This window comes from Telopea speciosissima, chromosome 4, assembly GCF_018873765.1.
Source record: "Telopea speciosissima isolate NSW1024214 ecotype Mountain lineage chromosome 4, Tspe_v1, whole genome shotgun sequence".
NCBI classification, from domain to species: Eukaryota; Viridiplantae; Streptophyta; class Magnoliopsida; order Proteales; family Proteaceae; genus Telopea; species Telopea speciosissima.
In genome coordinates, this window is record NC_057919.1 from 59,740,420 (window position 1) to 59,759,894 (window position 19,475).

The 19,475-nt window shown below is 38.8% G+C and overlaps 1 long non-coding RNA gene across 1 annotated transcript; it reads left to right on the forward strand.

Moving 5' to 3' along the window:
- Window positions 1–12,447: 12,447 nt before the first annotated feature.
- LOC122660221 lies at window positions 12,448–19,306 on the forward strand. Its single transcript, XR_006332647.1, has 3 exons — window positions 12,448–12,722; window positions 15,614–15,618; window positions 19,297–19,306. It is a non-coding gene; the product is annotated as an uncharacterized LOC122660221 (long non-coding RNA).
- Window positions 19,307–19,475: the final 169 nt, after the last annotated feature.

Sequence of the window (19,475 nt, forward strand, 5' to 3'; positions counted from 1 at the left end):
TCCACCACTTGGCGTCAAGCCGATTGGATGTAAATGGATCTTCAAGAGGAAGAAGGGCGCAGATGGAAAGGTCAAGAGATTCAAAGCGAGACTGGTGGCAAAGGGTTATACCCAGAAAGAGGGTATAGACTATGAGGAAACCTTTTCACCAGTAGCGATGATGAAATCCATCAGGATTTTATTGGCTATCGCAGCACACTTTGATTATGAGATCTGGCAGATGGATGTGCAGACTGCATTTCTAAATGGATTCCTTCAAGAGAAAATCTACATGGAACAACCAGAGGGGTTCTCTTCCTTGGAGGAAGAAAGAAAGGTGTGCAAATTGCAGAGGTCCATTTATGGGCTGAAGCAGGCTTCCAGGAGCTGGAACATCAGGTTTGATCAATCAATCAAATCATTTGGTTTTGATCAAAACATGGATGAACCATGCGTTTACAAGAAGATCAGTGGGAGGGCAGTATGTTTTCGTGTTTTATACGTAGATGACATATTGCTGATTGGTAACGATGTAGGATTCCTTTCATCAGTAAAACAATGGTTATCCACAACGTTTTCGATGAAAGACCTTAGTGAAGCTAGCTATATCCTTGGGATCAAACTCGTAAGAGATCGCCAGAAAAGGATGCTAGGCTTGTCACAGGCTACCTATATAGACAAAGTCCTGGCCAGATTTAGTATGGAGAACTCTAAGAGGGGAAGTGTTCCCTTCAGACATGGAGTCAGTCTTTCCAGATCTCAGTGTCCTCAGTCTTAGACAGACATTGAAGAGATGAAGAGGATTCCCTATGCCTCAGCAGTAGGGAGTCTTATGTACGCCATGTTGCGCACGAGGCCGAACGTCTGCTATGCAGTAGGTATTGTGAGTCATTACGAGTTTAATGAGTGGAGGTCCCATTGTATAGAGGAGTACAAAATAGAAATCTATAGCCGATCCCTATTTTTATGAACACCTTGCATCATGTGATGCGTTTAATAAGGTGTTTGGGTAGGAAGTTCCTAACATTTCTGGAGTAGTCCCTGATCTTGTCAAGGGCCCTATTCCCCTGTTATGTGACAACAGAGGGGCCATTGCACAAGCTAAGGAGCCTAGGGCTCATCAGAGGAACAAGCATGTGCAGCGGAAGTATCACCTCATCAGAGAGATTATCCAGCAGAGTGACGTGAGTATCTCCAAAGTGGACACAACTGAAAATGTGTCTGATGCCATAACAAAGGGTTTGTCACCAGGAGTGTTTGAGAAACACATAGAGGGCATGGGTTTAAAATGTATGGGGAATTGGCTTTGATGTACAAGTGGGAGATTGTTGGACAAGTGTGTGTCCATCAAACCCGGTTCGGTCCGATTCAACCCGGTTCACCTTTGTATTGAACATTTATACATTTTAGTTTAATATTGTCACATGCGATATAAACTTTTTGAGCATTATGTGTCCGTAAGTTATACTTAAAATGGTAGTCACGACTAGGGTTTGGGCTGGGCACCCTTATCATATGGTCGTCGTATTGGGTATGCCTAGAAATGTGATGTCAGGGTACGAATACAAGTGCTCACATGTTTGATGTGTGCATTGGCGAAGAATCTACTTTGTCGATTCTCTCATGTATTACTGCCAGATGTAGGAAGGGATAGACATGTGTCACCGACACCCTGTACCTGAGGGAACCCTTCACTCGCAAAGTGTGATCGCATTCTTTGGTTCATCAATGACTGAGACTCAAGCGAGTCAAAGCCGGTGTTCTGGGAATGCGTGAACACTTTGTGAGTGAAGGAGTTATCCAACACGGTCACCACTGCCCGATTGGGGAACACCAAGATAGAGATGTCTGTGCATGGTCGGATCGAACGGATCCATGTCGTTTTGGAAATGGTTTTGCAAAATTTATTTTACATAAAATGATACATTATTTATAGTTATTTCAAATAAAGTATTTTATCGAGTTTTGCGGGACCCGATCGGATGCACAGACGCTCTTATATGGACATGTACTATGGATTGGGGTTTGGCAGTACATGTGTACATGCCCTAGATTCCATAATGATGGTGTTGATTAGTGGGGGGTTGTTTATTTTAAATTGTTATCATATAGGGAGTTATTTGGAATTTGCTAATTTAATTGGCTCTTTATTTAATTAATGGATTTGGTGCTAATTGTAATTATCCATTAATAATTAAATAAAGAATCTAATTAATACTTTCCTATTAGATTCTGCTTCTTTGTAGCACTTTGAGTTTAACAGCGCCGGAGAGAGAGAGTCGGACTCTCACTAGGGCTCTATTAAATCTATCTAGGATTTAATTAAACCTATTATTATAAATAGGGGACCAAAAATACGGAAGAAAAGCTCTCCACGTTTTGGGCGAGACACTCTCTCTCCTACGTTTTGGTTTCTCTCTCTCCCTCTTGTGATCTCTCTTCTTCTTCTTGCTTCTCTCACTGTGTTTGAGAGTTAAGGTTTGTGAAACCCTAGATCTGTGCTGAGGAGTTTGAGGGCATCTAGGATTGGCATGTAGAACCTTAGTAGCACCATTGGAGGTTCAGATCTTTTGCTTGGAGCGCTCATTGGAGGAAGAACCACTTGTCTATTGGAGGAGCAACACTTGAGGCTCACCAGGTTAGCAGTTCTTTATTAATTCCTTCTGTTCATTGATTATTAATATTTATGGGATGCGAAAGAAACTCGAATCGATTATTTTCCGCTGCGCATTCGAGTATGGGATGGATCCCTCTTGCCATGTGATGGACTAGAGACGAGTTTCTCCGTCCCTATTGTGATAATTAATTTTATGGAATGCAATAGGGAAGGAGAAACCCTAATAGGGATGCACCAGGGTTCCCATGGGCGACCATAGGAAACCCTAAAATTAAAATGGGGCACCCATGGGACACCATGGGCTAACCCAGGGTGTGCAAAACCCTAAAGATAAATATCTTGGTCTCCCTAGGGAACCATGGTTTGATCCCTGGACCGTTGTTTAGCCAACATAGTGTACGTACAATACCAGTCGATTTGCATCTAAAGCATGATTGTTTTATTAGATTTCTTTTCTTTTCTTTTCTTTTGCCAACTAAGCACAATGAAATTTGTTGTTTTGTTTTGTTTGTTTTTTTTTTTTTCTATTCAGTTCTTTACTTTTCTAGATTCTTTCCATTTTAGCGTCTTTCTTTAGGGAAAATTATCTCCTCCAGTTCCCGGCCCGGCCTAGTTCCCCAATTCCTCTAATATGGTGATGGTGGATCCCAATCAGGTAGGGGTAAGATGATCATCCCAACCCCCCTTGTTAGAAGAAATGGGGAACTGGGCCACATAGGGAACTAGAGAAGATAAAGATCTAGTGCTTGATCGGATCTTTATCACCTCCAGTTCTTTGCTCGACCCAATTCCCCAATTCCTCTATCAAGGAAGGGGGGGGGGGGAGGCTGGAATGACCATCCTACCCCTACTTGAACATTCTACTTGGGTGGGTTCCACCACCCCCTATTAGAGAAATTGGAAAACTGGGCCGGATAGGGAACTAGAAGAGATAATTTTACGTGCCGGTTCAGGCCATTGCATGAGGTCAGCGGTAACTTGGTTGAGATGATCTGTCACATGTCCCTGCCTCATTGGTTGGTGACAATTAGATTCATTATTTCCAATTCACCATATCGATACCAAATGATAAATGCCAAATGAGAGACACAGGAACAGAAAGAGATAGTCAAAGAGATGGACACAATGGCAGAACAAAACTAGCCCATTTGTTTTCTATAAAACATCACAAAAACCCATTCGATGCAATTTCCGAGGTCTGAGAGAGTCAAAATTAACATTCGGAGAATCAATCCAATATACACTCCATTGTCACAATCACATTCATATTAATTCTGTGCAATGGCTTCAATCGGCATATTTTCTTGAAGAGGACCCCCAATTTACAGGGAGGGTTCTTTAAAGAAAACTGAATCCAAAATTTATTAGATATACATCACAAAAAGAGGTAGTTACATACATACAGAGAAGTAGGAGACACACATGAAACCAAAAAAAAATAAACAGCAGAGAAGGAAGAGTAAAGTGAGCTTGATCAGAACAGAGCAGGGAAGAGGGGGTGAATGTTCACGTACATGAGCGTACGTGAACGACTCATAGCCATTCAGATGGAACATTTTCATAGAATAGATTCCATCTGAACGATTGTGAGTTGTTCACGTACGCTCACATACGTGAACATTCCCTGCACTCAGCAGGCAATCAATCAAAAAAGATGTGTGGGACTCTCATAGAGAAGTTTGAATAATTTCCTCTTCTTCCATGATTGTACTGTTAGATTAAGAGAATCCTTCTGGGTTCAAACAGTGATAAATCCTATCACTATCATGCCCATATGAAATGAAGAACATAACTCTAATGAAATAGAAGGAAAGATTGTACCTTGCACCTCAATGTGTTGATGAAGAATAATTATAATAATGCCCAACAATCTCCTCCTTAATCTGGCGTCTTAGACCAATAAACCTTGAAGGGATCTTCTGCAGTCTCCCGTTCCTCATCATGAAGACCCTTTCCTTATGAGAGAAATAGGGAAGTGAAACTAAAGTGACTCCTGGGATCCTTCTTAATAGTATTTATATTAATATTGTCCCAAAACCCTAACCCACTTCCACAATGGGTTTGGGTTGGCCCATCCCAATCAGAACCGGGTGACATGCTTGAACCAGCTCCAGTATTAGGATCCTCACCAATTGAACTGGGCTAAGTAATTAATCAAGCCCATAAAATTTCTTTGAAAATTTCTTACAATCTCCCACTTGGGCTAGATTAATTACTGAGTCCAAATCAATTGATGTGGCCATGGAATCCCTCTACCTTTATATGTCACTACTTTGATTTACTCAATAACATATCATGTTGAATAACAGCAGGAGATATACCTCAATATACAGTATACAACTTTCTGTCATCATAAACATGACACACTTGTCAAATAAATCGCTTTGAGATGTGTGACCATGAAGCTGAAACTTCATTTAGGTCCTATATCTGATTACAAAATCAGAGTGCCTTAAACAACCTTATAGGCACATACTTTGATATTAACTAATATTTGGGCAAACCGCCATAACTTTGGGTAAATATCAAACTTTGGCAAACCGCCTGTAACTTTGGCACACCACCTATAACTTTGGCAAACCTCCCATGACTTTGGCAAATCGTCTATAACTTTGGCAAACCACCAATGACTGATATATCAGATGAATGAATCAAAATAAATCACACATGTGCAAAATAAATGAGCAAGACAACACAATTATAAATAAATAACCATGCTCATATAGATGTCTAAAAAGACAAAAGTAAGGGCAGACCAATACAGTACTCCCACTAGATAAACATGTCAAAACTCAACAACATTCATACAAGTAAGGGCAGACCAATATAGGACTCCCACTAGACAAACATGTCAAAACTCAACAACACTCATACAAGAGATGCGTTTGTTGAACACTCTCACTGGCAACACCTTTGTGAAAGGATCTGCCAACAAGTTGTCAGTCTCAATGTACTCCACAATAGTCCACCTTTCACCATGAGATACTCGATCTCAATATCCTTGGAACTGCTAGAACCAAATAGCTGAGGTGTTATCACAATACAACACCATGGGTCTAGCAATGGAATCAACAACCCTCAACTCCGAGATGCAACCCCCAAGTCATATAGCTTGCTTTGCAGCCCGAAAAGGGCAATAAAACCTCAGACCTGCAAAAGGATTTTGGTCTTGTTTAAGTATCTCACGACCTTCCTAGCTGCTGTCAAATGTGCTAACCCAGGATCAAACAGAAAGCTCCCTAAAAAAAAATTGATAGCAAAAGCTACATCTGGACAAGAACAAACATGTGCATACATCAACCTCCCTATTACGGAAGTATATGGCTTGTTAGCCATGAGACTTCTCTCAATATCACTTCTAGGGCAATATCCTTTATTCAACTTGTCCCTTTACTGATGTGTACCTCACTCCCTGAACTCTGGGACATATTCACTCCCTGAACTCTGGGACATATTGAATATCTTCAGAACCCTATCAATGTATGCATGCTGGGATAGACCGAAAAAACTTTATCATTTGTTATGAGTAATCACAATCCTAAGAACATAAGTGCTCTCACCTATGTCCTTCATACTTTAAAGTTTTCTTAAAGAAAACACTTGGTCTCCAAAACACTAATAAATCACTAACTGTCAGTAAGGTGTCATCAACATACAGTACTTAGGAGATAAACCTACTCCCACTGACCTTCAGATAGATGCAGTCATCAATGGCATGACATTTTTAGTAAGGCCAATTGATGAAACATTCTGATCAAATTCCAAGTACCACTCCCTGGAAACCTGTTTCAACCCATAGATAGACTTCTTTAGTCTACACACCATGTATACCTTCTCCTCTTCTCCAAACCCTTCTGGTTGCCTCGCATAGAGTTCCTCAGCCAAATCTCAATTTAGAAAAATAGTCTTTACATCCATCTGATGTAACTCAAGGTCAAAGTGACCTACGATAGTCATTATGATTCTGAATGAATCTTTCGTCAAAACAGGAGAAAACTTTCCTTGTAGACAATGCCCTCTCTGAGTGAAACCTTTCGCTACTTGTCTAGTCTTGTAGCGTTCCACCTTCCCCTGAGAGTCAATATTGGTCTTGAAAAACTACTTTGATGCAATAGCCTTGCATCTCTTAGGAATCTCAATTAATTCTCAAACACCATTTCATTGCCCTAGCAACAACTCATCCTTAAACCCTTCCAACCATGTTGCAAAGTGTAGACATCTCACCCTCACTCTTAAGAAACTTTACACGGGTAGTCTCACCTCTCTTTGGGACTTATCTGCTTGGTTTACCAACTACAATCCTCACTCTTAACTGCGGAGTTCTGAGGGGATCCGATGCATTAGTGCTGGTATAATCACATCCAGATGGATGGGGGTTTATCTTTCCTAAAAAAAAAAGAAATTTGGTAAAACCTAATAGAAAACCTAGCCTCTCAAAGTTACGACCCCAAGACGGTGAGTTGTTTTGGGGATATCCAGAGAGAGATCGAAGGGCTATAGATTCTATGACCCAGGCTCAGGGAGTAGAATTGATGAGACTACCCGTGTAAAGTTTCTTAAGAGTGAGGGTGAGATGTCTATACTTTGTAACATGGTTGGAAGGGTTTAAGGATGAGTTGTTGTTAGTGTAGTGAAATGGTGTTTGAGAATTAATTGAGATTCCTTAGAGATGCAAGGTTGTTGCATCAAAGTAGTTTTTCAAGACCAATATTGACCCTCAGGGGAAGGTGGAATGCAACAAGACTAGACAAGTAGCGAAAGGTTTCACTCAGAGAAAACTTTCCTTGTAGACAATGCCCTCTTTGAGTGAAACCTTTTGCTACTTGTCTAGTCTTGTAGCATTCTTCCTTCCCCTGAGGGTCAATATTGGTCTTGAAAAACTACTTTGATGCAACAGCCTTGCATCTCTGAGGAATCTCAATTAATTCTCAAACACCATTTCACTGTACTAACAACAACTCATCCTTAAAGCCTTTCAACCATGTTGCAAAGTGCATACATCTTACCCTCACTCTTAAGAAACTTTACACGGATAGTCTCATCAATTCTACTCCCTGAGCTTGGGCCATAGAATCTATAACCTTCGATCTCTCTATGGATATCCCCAAAACAACTCACCATCTTGGGGTCGTAACTTTGAGAGGCTAGGTTTTCTAGCAGTCCATGGTTCAAATGGGGTCTTTTAGCTGACTTGCTTGACATTCTTTTGAGAATGTAAACGACAGTTTGAAGTGTCATACCCCAGAAATACAATCAAACAGGATATACATATCTTTGACCTAACCAAAATGTTCATTTCTTCTTTTAGTGGCCCCGTGAGATGCTATTTCATGTTCCTATAAGAACATGGCAAAAGGCCCAAGTGTTGACTAGCTTCACCACTACTTTCGTGACACTTTCAAGCACCATGGAAATAATCTTTCCTTTTGGAAGTGATCATCTTTCCCTTGATGCAGTCAACACACTTACTCAAAACCTCAAGGTCAAGGTATTTAAGAGGATAAATACTGTCTATAAAATTTATCAAACACAACCAAAACCAAAATAATAGAATCAATTAATGAAAAGAAGCCATCTTTCTTAAAATAACCTGAATACTTGTCCAAAGTTAATCTGAAAACTTAAAACAAAATCCTTTTGAATTTAGATAAAAAACTACATGCTTCAGGTAAAAATAAATAAATAAAATTAATTAAATCTGAAAAAAAAAATATTCTAATGGTTCCTATAGCTTCTACATCTACTTTTCCTTATTTCACACAAAGACATACTCTTCACGTTCACCCCTTGATCAGAAACCTAGTTCTTATCTTCCAAGTACGATGGCGAATAGTTAGGTGATTTGGGAATGTAGAACGGTGATTCTGATTTGTCCACCTCCTTAGATACAGTGTTTTCATTTGACAAGGACCTTGGAATATAATAAGGTGACTCTGGCTTATCCACATCCTCAGAGAAAGTTTTCACAATTCGACCGCACTCAGGTGGCCAATCCCTTATTGTCGATGGTCTAGGCATTTTGGACCTTTTAAAAGCCACTATATGGGTTGTCAAGATAGCTTTGTAGGCTTGTACGTTCAAGTGCATCTTCTTCTGTCCTATTTGGGGACGGTTTGCAATACGCAGGGGAGAGTCTAAGGCACAGGTATTACTGGTTTCAGTCTTGAAATTATCACCTATAACAGACTTTTCCTTCGTGGATGACATCTTGTTTGATAAAATATCTAATTAACAACTAGTATTTATCAAACAAAAAAGATGATAATAACTTAGACATTAAACCAATGTCAAATATTTTACTAGTTATAACAAAACAAACTAGCTAATAGACAAGAGTTTTAGTCATGTTCACATTCCTAATCTATGCGTATTGCAATGCAGTTGTCCTCTTCCATTCCTTATACTTTCCCCAATTAGGGTAGGAACCATAGAAGAAAATTACCCTTAATAAACATTCTTGAGTCACTACTACCCAGATAAACACATATTCTAATCTATGAGAGCATAACTTGGGTGTGATATAAACATACCAAAAGAGTAAATTAGCTAGCTCTGGATACAATACAAATCACTAGCAACATAAATCACATAAAAATCACAACCGGACTACATCTTTACCCTTTGGGGCATAAAATGTACTGGTTCTTTCATAAAATCACATTTACCATAAACAAAAAATAATTTAGCCAGTACAAGGGAAAAGAAAATACCAGCAATATAAACCATAAGAAAGTCACAATCGAACTACATCTTTACCCTTTGGGGCATAAGATGCACTGGTCATTTCTGAAAGAAATGATAATTTAGGAATCCTATCACCTTTGGGCATATAGAACCCCTAGACTACCATTCTTTCCTATGCTTGCATGTGCATGCACAATTTCTTTAAACTTAGGTAGCATCACCTTTGGGCATATACTACCAACTTTGCTGCCATGGCAGAACTGCAGAGAAACTCGACATGCCATTTGGTGGTCAACATCTCATTCCCCTATAGTTCCCATAAAGAAAAAATATGCAGCCAAACAAGTGGAATAATATACATTACATATTTCTAACGCCTTAATGAGTGCTAATGTGTATGTTATCATGCACAAATAAGAATTTGTCAATATTAAGTCCCCATAAATAACCAGAATAATGTCAGAATCGAAAATTTAAATGCGAACACGTAACCCCATAAAGGGATAAATACAAAATTTAAAAAAATGTGCCCTAAAGTTACTGTTTTAACCAACAGAGGGCACCACGAGGTAGGCCTCGAAAAAATGAAGCCACAAAGTCCCGGAACAGGCAAAACGGACTGGGCATGAGCTCACATGAGTCGGTCAAAGTTGGAGAGTGATTGTACTTTTCTTAGTCAAACTTTGGTTCAATTCTGGTTCGGCCTGGTTCAAACTGATCTGGGTGAATTGAATTGAGTAAAAGCTCAACCGGCAGGGTCGACCCATTGGGTCACAAAAGCGGGTTGGAATTTTGGATCTTGGGTCTCGGGTCAAGTTACCTTGGCCGGGTCAGGAACCTTTGATCGATCCAAAAATGGGTCGGGTTAAGTTGACCGGATCAGACTTGACCCATAAGTTAAAGGGTTTTTTTTTTTGTGTTTTTGCTTTTACCTTTTTTTAACTTTTTACTATCTTTTTACTTTGACCTTTTAAACTTTTAAAACTTTGGAAATCCGTTTTCAAATGTTTGACTTACCTTTTTTGTCTTTTTTAAACAAAAGTAATAAGAAGAAGGTATATTCCTTCTTCTTCTCCAAACTTCAAAATACCCATTAACACATGATGCTGTGGTTTTCAAAAAGGAACAAACAAATCCGCTACTTGCGGCAACGATTCTGGAAGTGCGCCCAGTCTGCCGGCAGCAACCGCTAGCACTCTCCCGAAAAATCCTCCCTACTCTGCTGAAATCCATAAGAAATAACCCCTTTTTTTTAAAAGAAATTTAAAACTGTGGTAAAAACGGCGACTATGGGCTGCTATGCAGTCCACCGCTGGCAAGGCCACCGCCCTAGGAGTGCTCGCCGGACTCTGACGACACCACCAGTCTTCAAATGCTTGAAAGCCCTCTCCTGACCGGCTGAAAATCCATCCTCTTTTGCGGTTTTGTTTGTTTTTTTTGAACCCTTCTTCTATCTCAACCAGAAAGGGAGTATTAATTCGGATGTAGGAATATCCTTGAAGGGCCGAGACATGTTACAGTTATTCACTTGGTATCCAAATGGATTAAAATTGAACGGGGCTTACGATCCTGTGGCTAATTTTATTTTTTTTAAGGAACCTCGAACAGAAACTGTTAGAACCCACCCTAATGGGTTTTGAGATCTGCAGGCCTCTTTAGCGGCGACGACCAGGATATGACCAAAGATGCCTGGTTTTCCTGGTCAAAACCAGCGTACCCGACCCCGATTTTATTCTTTTAATTTTTCAAAAAACCTTTGCACTATCGGCCAAAAGAAATAAAAATGACGTAATCCTTTAATCCTCTTAATTATTAAAATAAACGATAAATCTGGTTTGTGCTGGCTCCCATTCTTTCTTTATTTTCAATCGAACAAACAAATCCCAATTGGGCAGCGAAAACGTATGGTTTAAAAAATTTAGGATTTTTTACAATTACCATTCCAAAAACTTTACTATCTACCATTACCCCCCTAAAAACTTTGAAACAACTGTTACCCCCCGTGCTGCATACTAATAACCAACTGGCCCCGCCGTTATAGACCTGTAACGGTGGGGGTTAGTCGTGAGGGTTTGTCATTGTCACGATTTTATTAGGACCAAAATACCCTTAGTAGTGAAATAAACCATTGTCACAGATTTGTTAGGACTAAAATGCCCTTAGTAGTGAAATAAACCCTATTTCGAAGGATATCTTCACTTTCTCTTCACTTCATCCTCTTCGCTTCATCCTCTGCGCTTCACCTGCTGCTGCAAACTAGAGGAAGAAGAAGGAGTTCGTCTCAGCCCTCTTCTCAGGCCACGATTTCTTCCACCGTATAGAGAGGTGCCACCGTTAAAGGAAAAAACGCATTTGATTGCTCTCTGAGAAGGGAAGAGAGAAGTGAAACCGGAGGAAGAAGAAGAACTTATCTCAGCCCTCTTCTCAGGCCACGATTTTAGTCCTCTCTGGTTTAACTATCTCCATCGTCTCAGGTGACATTGCAATTTCCGACGAAGTTAAGGTAATACATTCTTGTCTTCTTCTCCTTATTTTCTCTCTTCGATTAGGGCATAAAATCACAATGTCTTGCTGTACCCTTTTGATGTTTGTTGTAGATGAAATTACCCAGCCCATCTAATTAGTCTTCTACTCCCGGTATCCTTGTCCTTGTGGTATTGAGTGTTACTCTTTCTTGGAGCATTCTCTTCTCTCCTTTTTTTCCTCACTTCTTCTACATTGTTAGCACTGGTTTTCTGTATTCGGTATTGTTTCAATTTTTTACACACCGAGATGCCCCTCTACACTTGCTGTTACAGGTAATGCAGAACTTTGCAAATGATAGCATAGCCTTCAGGAAAAACAACAACAAACCATAATTACAAAGAAAAATACCAAATAGAGTGGGTCTTGACAGCATGAAACCATCAGGAGAGAAATAGTTAAGCAAAAGTTTAAGAAAAAATTGAGTTTCATGTCAGAACTGTTTTCACAAGGAAAGAGAAGAGAAAGCACAACATGGCATAGGGAGGCTGAAACATGAACACAAGGATTAAAGGAAATTCAACATACATTTTACATCAATCAACAAATGAATCAAATGGCCCTGATGCCCAGGTAAACATGAGCTGAGTAAGAAGAAATGTGTATAATGAGAGGGGGTGGGGGTTGAAATTCCCCAAAAGAAGAAAGAATTTCTGATGATCTCCAAAACTAGATAGAAAAATCCACTGTAATTACTTAGTTAAAGAAGTAACCTGAACTGGTAGACCTGCATACTTCTTGGATGTAATGTGTTTTTCTTGTGCTTTACTTTCTCTTCTTTAGTCTCTTGCCTTAGATATTGTTTATTTTCTTGTCCTCCACCAGTTACATTTTTATTTTGGTGAGATGGAACCCATTCCTTTGATATCTCATTCTGTTGAATGTACATTAATTTTGCTTCCATTCTTTGAAATACCAAGTAATAGAAGGTGAGCTTATCTATTATAGCCTTAACTGCCCATTTATGAGCAGTTGACACCTCTCCCTTAGACTTCTTAACAAGGCACATAGATTGAAAATACATGAAATACTTCTTTGTTTAAAAAGGAAATAATTAATGTATGACTTGTTCTCCTGGAATGTTTGCAGGTAAGATGTCATCTGGGAGTGTGAATAGCGGTTGTGCAAGGTGGGTGAGGTTCCAAAACATGCAATGTTATTGCCGGAGGAGATCTGCTGTGAGTATATCAGAGTCAATGGACAACCCAGATAGGCTGTATTATATTTGTTTCAACAGAGACAATGGTGGTTGCAGATTCTTCAGATGTGCAGTACCCATTGGTGAAACAAGCCAATCTGTGCATGCTAGTGATGCACCAAACAATGAAGGTGAAATAGAGCAACAGAGAAGTGAAGAGATTGGTAGTCTGAATATTAGATTGAATACTGTGGAGAAGACTGTAGCAATAATGAAGATCACAAATCAGGTAGTAATAGTTCTGATTGTATTGTACTGTATTTGGAATGTAGTGATTTAAGTCTGGGAATTTCAAAGTCATTTTGTTGAAGTCTATTTTGGTTAATCTTGGGTTGGAATCATGGATGTTTTTTAGTTTTAGGTTGTAATGATGGATGTTAATTATGGTTGAATATTGTAGTAAAATAGCATCTTGTGAACTGTTCTCTGTTATCAGAATATGTAATAAAGTAGCATCTTGTGAACTTCTTCCTGCAACCATTTTGCCGACTTTAATGTCATGAGAATCAAAAGATCAGCCCCTGATGGAAGTGCATTGTGCTAATGATTTAAAGAGGGGCTGCTTTTGAATTGAATACCAGGAGAGGACTCCTACAGCTGTTATAATTAGTTTCATTAGATAGGTTTCTATTGGGATTGTTTCTGTTTTGGTTTTATTATGCAATCTGAAATTAGAGGGTAGGTTAGGATTTAATTTCCTAGATAGATTAGGATTTTATTTGATTTTGTGAGAAGCCTTGAAAGGGTGAAAAGCCCGGGAGAGAGGGAGAGACTCAATCCAAATCTATCCTACCTTATTTTATCTTCTTCGAATTTTCTTTTTATTTTCCAATCGGCTTTGTGGGAGATCTGTATTCTGAAGTCTACTGCAATCTAAGGCTTAACTGCAGTGTTGGAATTCTGTAACCAGTCACTACAAGAAGCCGTATTGAGTTCCAATTAATTGCTGATTAAAGAACCCTCAAAATAGCGTATGTGGTTCGGTTTTCTATGGTGTTTTGCTGAGATCTCCACTGCTAGACAGTACATCGATCCTACTGTAGGATTGGTTCTTAGTTGAACTAGTTCCTACATTAGTTAGAACCCAAGAACTCAGATCATAGCCTCTGTCTGATACACTGATTATTAGAAGGATGGATAGATCAGAAAAGTTATAATCAGAATTCAAATAAAGAACTAATGTGAGGTCCTAATGTTGGCCACTTAACCACAGTAATAGGTGGGTAGCTCTCCACATTCCAAAAGCAATAATTAGTAGAAATTTGGCTTCTTTTCACCAAGAACAATCCCTTACTCCTAAAACCACCAGCTCCGACAGAATACACTCGCTCTTTGATTAAACACCAATCATTCTAACACAAAAAACCAGTAAATTCATTCAAGGCAAGCACAGATTAAAAAAAAGAGATCTATCTAACTAACCCAAAATTCCACTAATTAAAACAGAAACAGATCCCAATAGAAACCTATCTAATGAAACTAATGATTTAAAGAGGGGCTGCTTTTGAAGTGAAAATCTGCACTTTGCTATCCAATATTTTTCACAAAGATGTGAAATCTCATGTCTGCAATTCCCTCAAACACACCACAAATATATGCTTTACATGTTAGAGAGAACCCAACAAAACACATTAGGCTAAAATCTTATACTTAAGAAGAAGACAAACAATTACATGTACAGATTATAGCAAGAATAGATAGAAAATTACTTTTGATCTGCTCATCAGATCAACTCAATATTTTAGGGCATTGAATCCCTCTCTGGGTAGGTCCTTCGACCATGGTATGAAGTTGATACAAGCTGCTGATGTGAAGTAATTCATAATCACCTAACAACCTGCAATGCCCTGTTTCTGGAAATTTTCTGGCAGATTTTTCTTCTTACAATTAATCCAAATCTGTCCATATATAGATGGGCAGTACCCATATACAGGCAAGACCTTTTGCTTTGAAGGTTCCTTATCAGAAGGAACTGTAGTCTGTATTGGTCACATGTGCAGCTTCCCCTGTTTCAGTTTTGATAAATGATTATAAAGCATCCTGAATGACTCGGATTCACATGACTTCTCTTCGTCTCGAGTTCGCCCACCAATTCAAACTTCAAAAGAACAAAAAGGATCTAATTTCCAGTATCAGAAGTAAAACAATAGATCTAACAGAAAAATGTTCTCCAGGAGGGTTAAAAAAACAAGTACATAGTCTCTCTATAAAAACATGAAAATCAACAGCTCAATTCATGATTGTCCTTGAACAGCAAATAAAAAATAGCACAGAGAACCTCAAACACAGAGATTCATAAATAAAGTTACTGAAAATCAAGTCCAAAGAGCAGCATAGCAGTCAAGCCCCAAATAAGTCAAGAACCACAGTAGGAGTACATGTAAATAGTCTCTCTAAAAAAGTCACAATGAAATTACAAAGACCCATTGTACTTAAAAATGTTACAAACAACCTATGACCCTGCACCTTAATACCAGCCCAACCCCAAGACATAATTGTAAATCCGAAAGACATGGTTGCAGCATCTCATTGAAGTTGGCTCCTCAGCTCAAGATCACCTCACCATACCTACAAGTGATGAAACAAATTCCAAGTGACCAACTATACTTAAGTAAATGTTAAATGTTTGTTTTAAATAAATCAAGTTAATCAAGTTTTACACCCCATTGATAATTAGTAGGACTCATACCATTATTGTTGTGGGTTTGCTCTTCTGAATGCTATAACCTTTGCAGACTTGGCAGCCATTTTTCCCTTTACCTTCTCTTGTGCACACACAATGTCTGAAGTTGTAGTAGATTGCTGTGAGGACCTGGTTACCCTCTGTGAAGAGGTAGCATCATCATCCCTATTGTTTCTCTTTCTCTAAAAAAAGACAAGAACAAAAATATTACATTCTACATAGTTTTATCATGCAAAACTAAATATAACATTGAGTATGTTATCATGCCATAACATAGGAGCACTGCGAGAAGTGGATGGTCTCTTGTCTTTATACTTGCAAGTCCTCTTGTTATGATCAGTACCTCCACAGAGTTGACATTTGATACTCCTTGTCTTCTTCCTTGAATTGTATGGGGCTGCCTCATCTGGTTCTCTTCTCCTACTCATACGAGGTCTATCAATCCCCCTCTTTAATATTGGAGGAAGCAAGTCAGTCTCTTGTAGTGTACTAAGATCACTCATTGGGTAAATGATTTCTTGATAGGCCATTAAATATCTTTTTGTGGTGTAAGTTGGATCGCAATAGTCTTCTAAAGTTCCCCTATAATTTGGAATGCAAACTCCAGCATGTTTACAAGGTAACCCCGTTGCTACCCACACCCCACACTCACAAGTTGACTCAGTCATGCTAACAACATATCTTAGGCCAGATCCATCTTGTATCTCAAACAGCTCCCTACCTGCTAAAATGGGTACATAGTGCCTCATACCCTTCTGTACTGCCTCCAGTTTCTCACAAATTGTTGGAGTCAGCCTTGTGACACTAGTTAAGCCACTCTCATACCTTTTATGTAACATTTTCATCATCTTCACTCTAAGACCATCCACCAAAGTAAGGATAGGCTTACTCCTCAAGGGTCCTACCCAATGATTGAATGACTCAGTACAGTTGTTGGTGATGTGGTCACTTTTGGCTCTATGATCAAAAGCATGTATTGCCCACTTCGGTACTGGTGTCTTCATCAACCAATCATAGACCCCTTCATTATCTTCTTTCATTTCATTCATAGTCTTTTGGAATCCATAGGCATTTTATGATTTGCATGCAACCCAGAACTGACTCCTCAGTTGAATGCCACTACCCCGTCGTGACTTAAAGTTATTGTATAGGTGTCTGCAACAATGCCTATGGTGTGCCTCAGGGAATAATTTTACAATAGCTTCAATAAGACCCTATATATGAAAAGAATATTCACTAGTCATAAAATCACAAATATAATGTCAATGATATTAGTCATACCTTCTGTTTATCTGTTATAAATGTATATGGAAGTCCAGTAGGTGTGACTAGACCTATGGCATCATGTAAGCAACTGAGAAAGAATAACCAACTGTCAGTGGATTCATTCTCAAGCACACCGTAAGCAACTGGATACATGCCATTGTTTCCATCCAATGAAACAGCAAATACAAGAACTCCACCATTTATTCTCTTCAAATGACATCCATCAAGGCCCAAGAATGGTCTGCATCCCTTCAAAAAACCTTGAACACAAGCATTAAAACATACAAACAAACGCCTGAACTGACAATCTACTCTATATTCATCTCTGAATAATTCACTCTCAACCAGTCCATGTTGGAATCCATTATGATATTCTATTGCTACTTGATTCCCAACATTTGCTCTCATTATCATATCTGCATAACTTTCTAGTCTCCTAAATGATTTTCTATGACTTGAACTATCTTCCCCTAGGGTAATCCATTTAGCCCTATACAATTGTATATTGTAGGTGTCCAATGAATACTGATCACTCAACAGTTGTTCCATGATTTTCAGACTCATATCTGGGTCCGATCTAATTTTGGACCCAATCTTTCCTGCTATCCAACGTGCACTTACTTCCTTATTTCTAACCAATTTCATACATGTGTGAGTGGGAGTAAATGCCTTGATAGCAAATGTAATGCCATCTTTTAAACATGAAGCATATATCTTCCATGGACACCTTTTTCCTACACAAATTACACTCACCTTTTTGCTCTCATTTTTTATCTTCAATGTTTTAAAACATTCTTGCACTTCATAATCCTTCAGAACTTCTCTAAAGTGCTGCCCATTCCTGAACAATTATCTAACTGCCAAATGGATCCTATTGCTTGGATCTCTCACTATATCAGACTGAGTGTCATAATCCTCTTCCTCACCATTTGATCCCTCTTTATTGTTCTCTTCCTCTTCTGCATCACTTCCAAATTCTTTATAGTCTTCATCACAACTCTCTGAACTGTCACTTAAATCATCAGATTCTCCAGCTACATAATCAAAATCTGATGTGTCATTGTTCACTTCCTATTCCTCACCCTCAAGTACCCTGCTAGCTGATGGATTGGTTGGATCAGGTGATGAAATGATTGCATCATTACTTCCCAACTCTATAGTGGTAGTAGTAGTTGTAGTAGATCTCTCAATACTAGCACTCCTACACCTACTAGACATACCAACTTCAGTAAAAGCAACCCCACTATCATGCATAACTGCAGAACTCCTATTGTCAAATGTGACTCAGTTATGAGATGCATTAGTTGACCCAAGAACAACAGTCCGACTGCTATTATGCATCAGAATAGCACCACCCTTCTGAACATTCATGTCACCATCCCTTTGAATATTTCTGAAACCATCCCTTTGAGGATTACTGAGGCCACCCCTTCTTATATTAGCTTTTGTCCTAGTACTTATAGACATATCAGTAAGTGGAACAGCTGGAAATGGTGCTCCAATCTCTGGTCTATTTCTTGCAGTATCACCCACAAACTTGACATGGTGTCCTTTGATGGTAACATTATCAGTGTTGTTACCAACTTGGACATTGTAGACATACATGTGGATACAATCCACCTGAGTACCAAGCATGTCTACCATTTCCATCACATCTTTATCTGTCTTCACTACCATATCTTTCATCTTGTCAACTGTCAACTATTTGACATTAAAGTCCACAGATCTCCCTTTGGGAACAGTACTCAAAAGTGAGTTATATATGTCAGATATCATATCTAGGTAACCATATCGTTCAACATCAATAATCTTTGTAAATGTGCCTTAAAGATAGTGGTACTGTACTTCAGTCGTTGTCATCTTGAAGATTAGAGACTGTTTGGCTGCATGGTATATGGATTTTATAGAAAAGTGGGAGAAGCAACAATTAATCACATTAGTCAAGAACAGTCATTAAAATTCAAATTTGACAAATTACATCCAAGTATCAATATTATTTGATAAACTTCTCAACTAAAGAAACAAATACAAGATTATCCATTAAGTCAGGTACAAATTTATATAAAGTTCTTCACAACACTAAATGGAAAAGAAGGGAAGACGTCAGGGCCATTTATAAGTCACACGAATGGTATATTCAGTCTGTGGTAATGTAGGACAGATTTGATTATTGAGCGTAATTGCATTTGAGATCCAAATCTGGATTTTGAGATTGCATTACATATTCTTAAAGACCATGGAACAGCCTTACTGAAGGCCCTGTTGGCATTTTCCTGACCCAATAATTACATGATGAGAAAAATGCATCTTTCTACAAACTATAAGATGCATCAGCATAAGAGAAAGACTAAGAGAAAAAAAGAGAGCATTTATCTACTTACAAAGCACACAATCTATGCACACTCATGTAGTCCAATGTGTAAATTATCATACTAGTAATCAAGTTGCAGACTTCCTCTCAAGATCACATACATGATTCCAGGGAGACTTAATAGACAAACAAAGCAACAATCCTAAACACAACA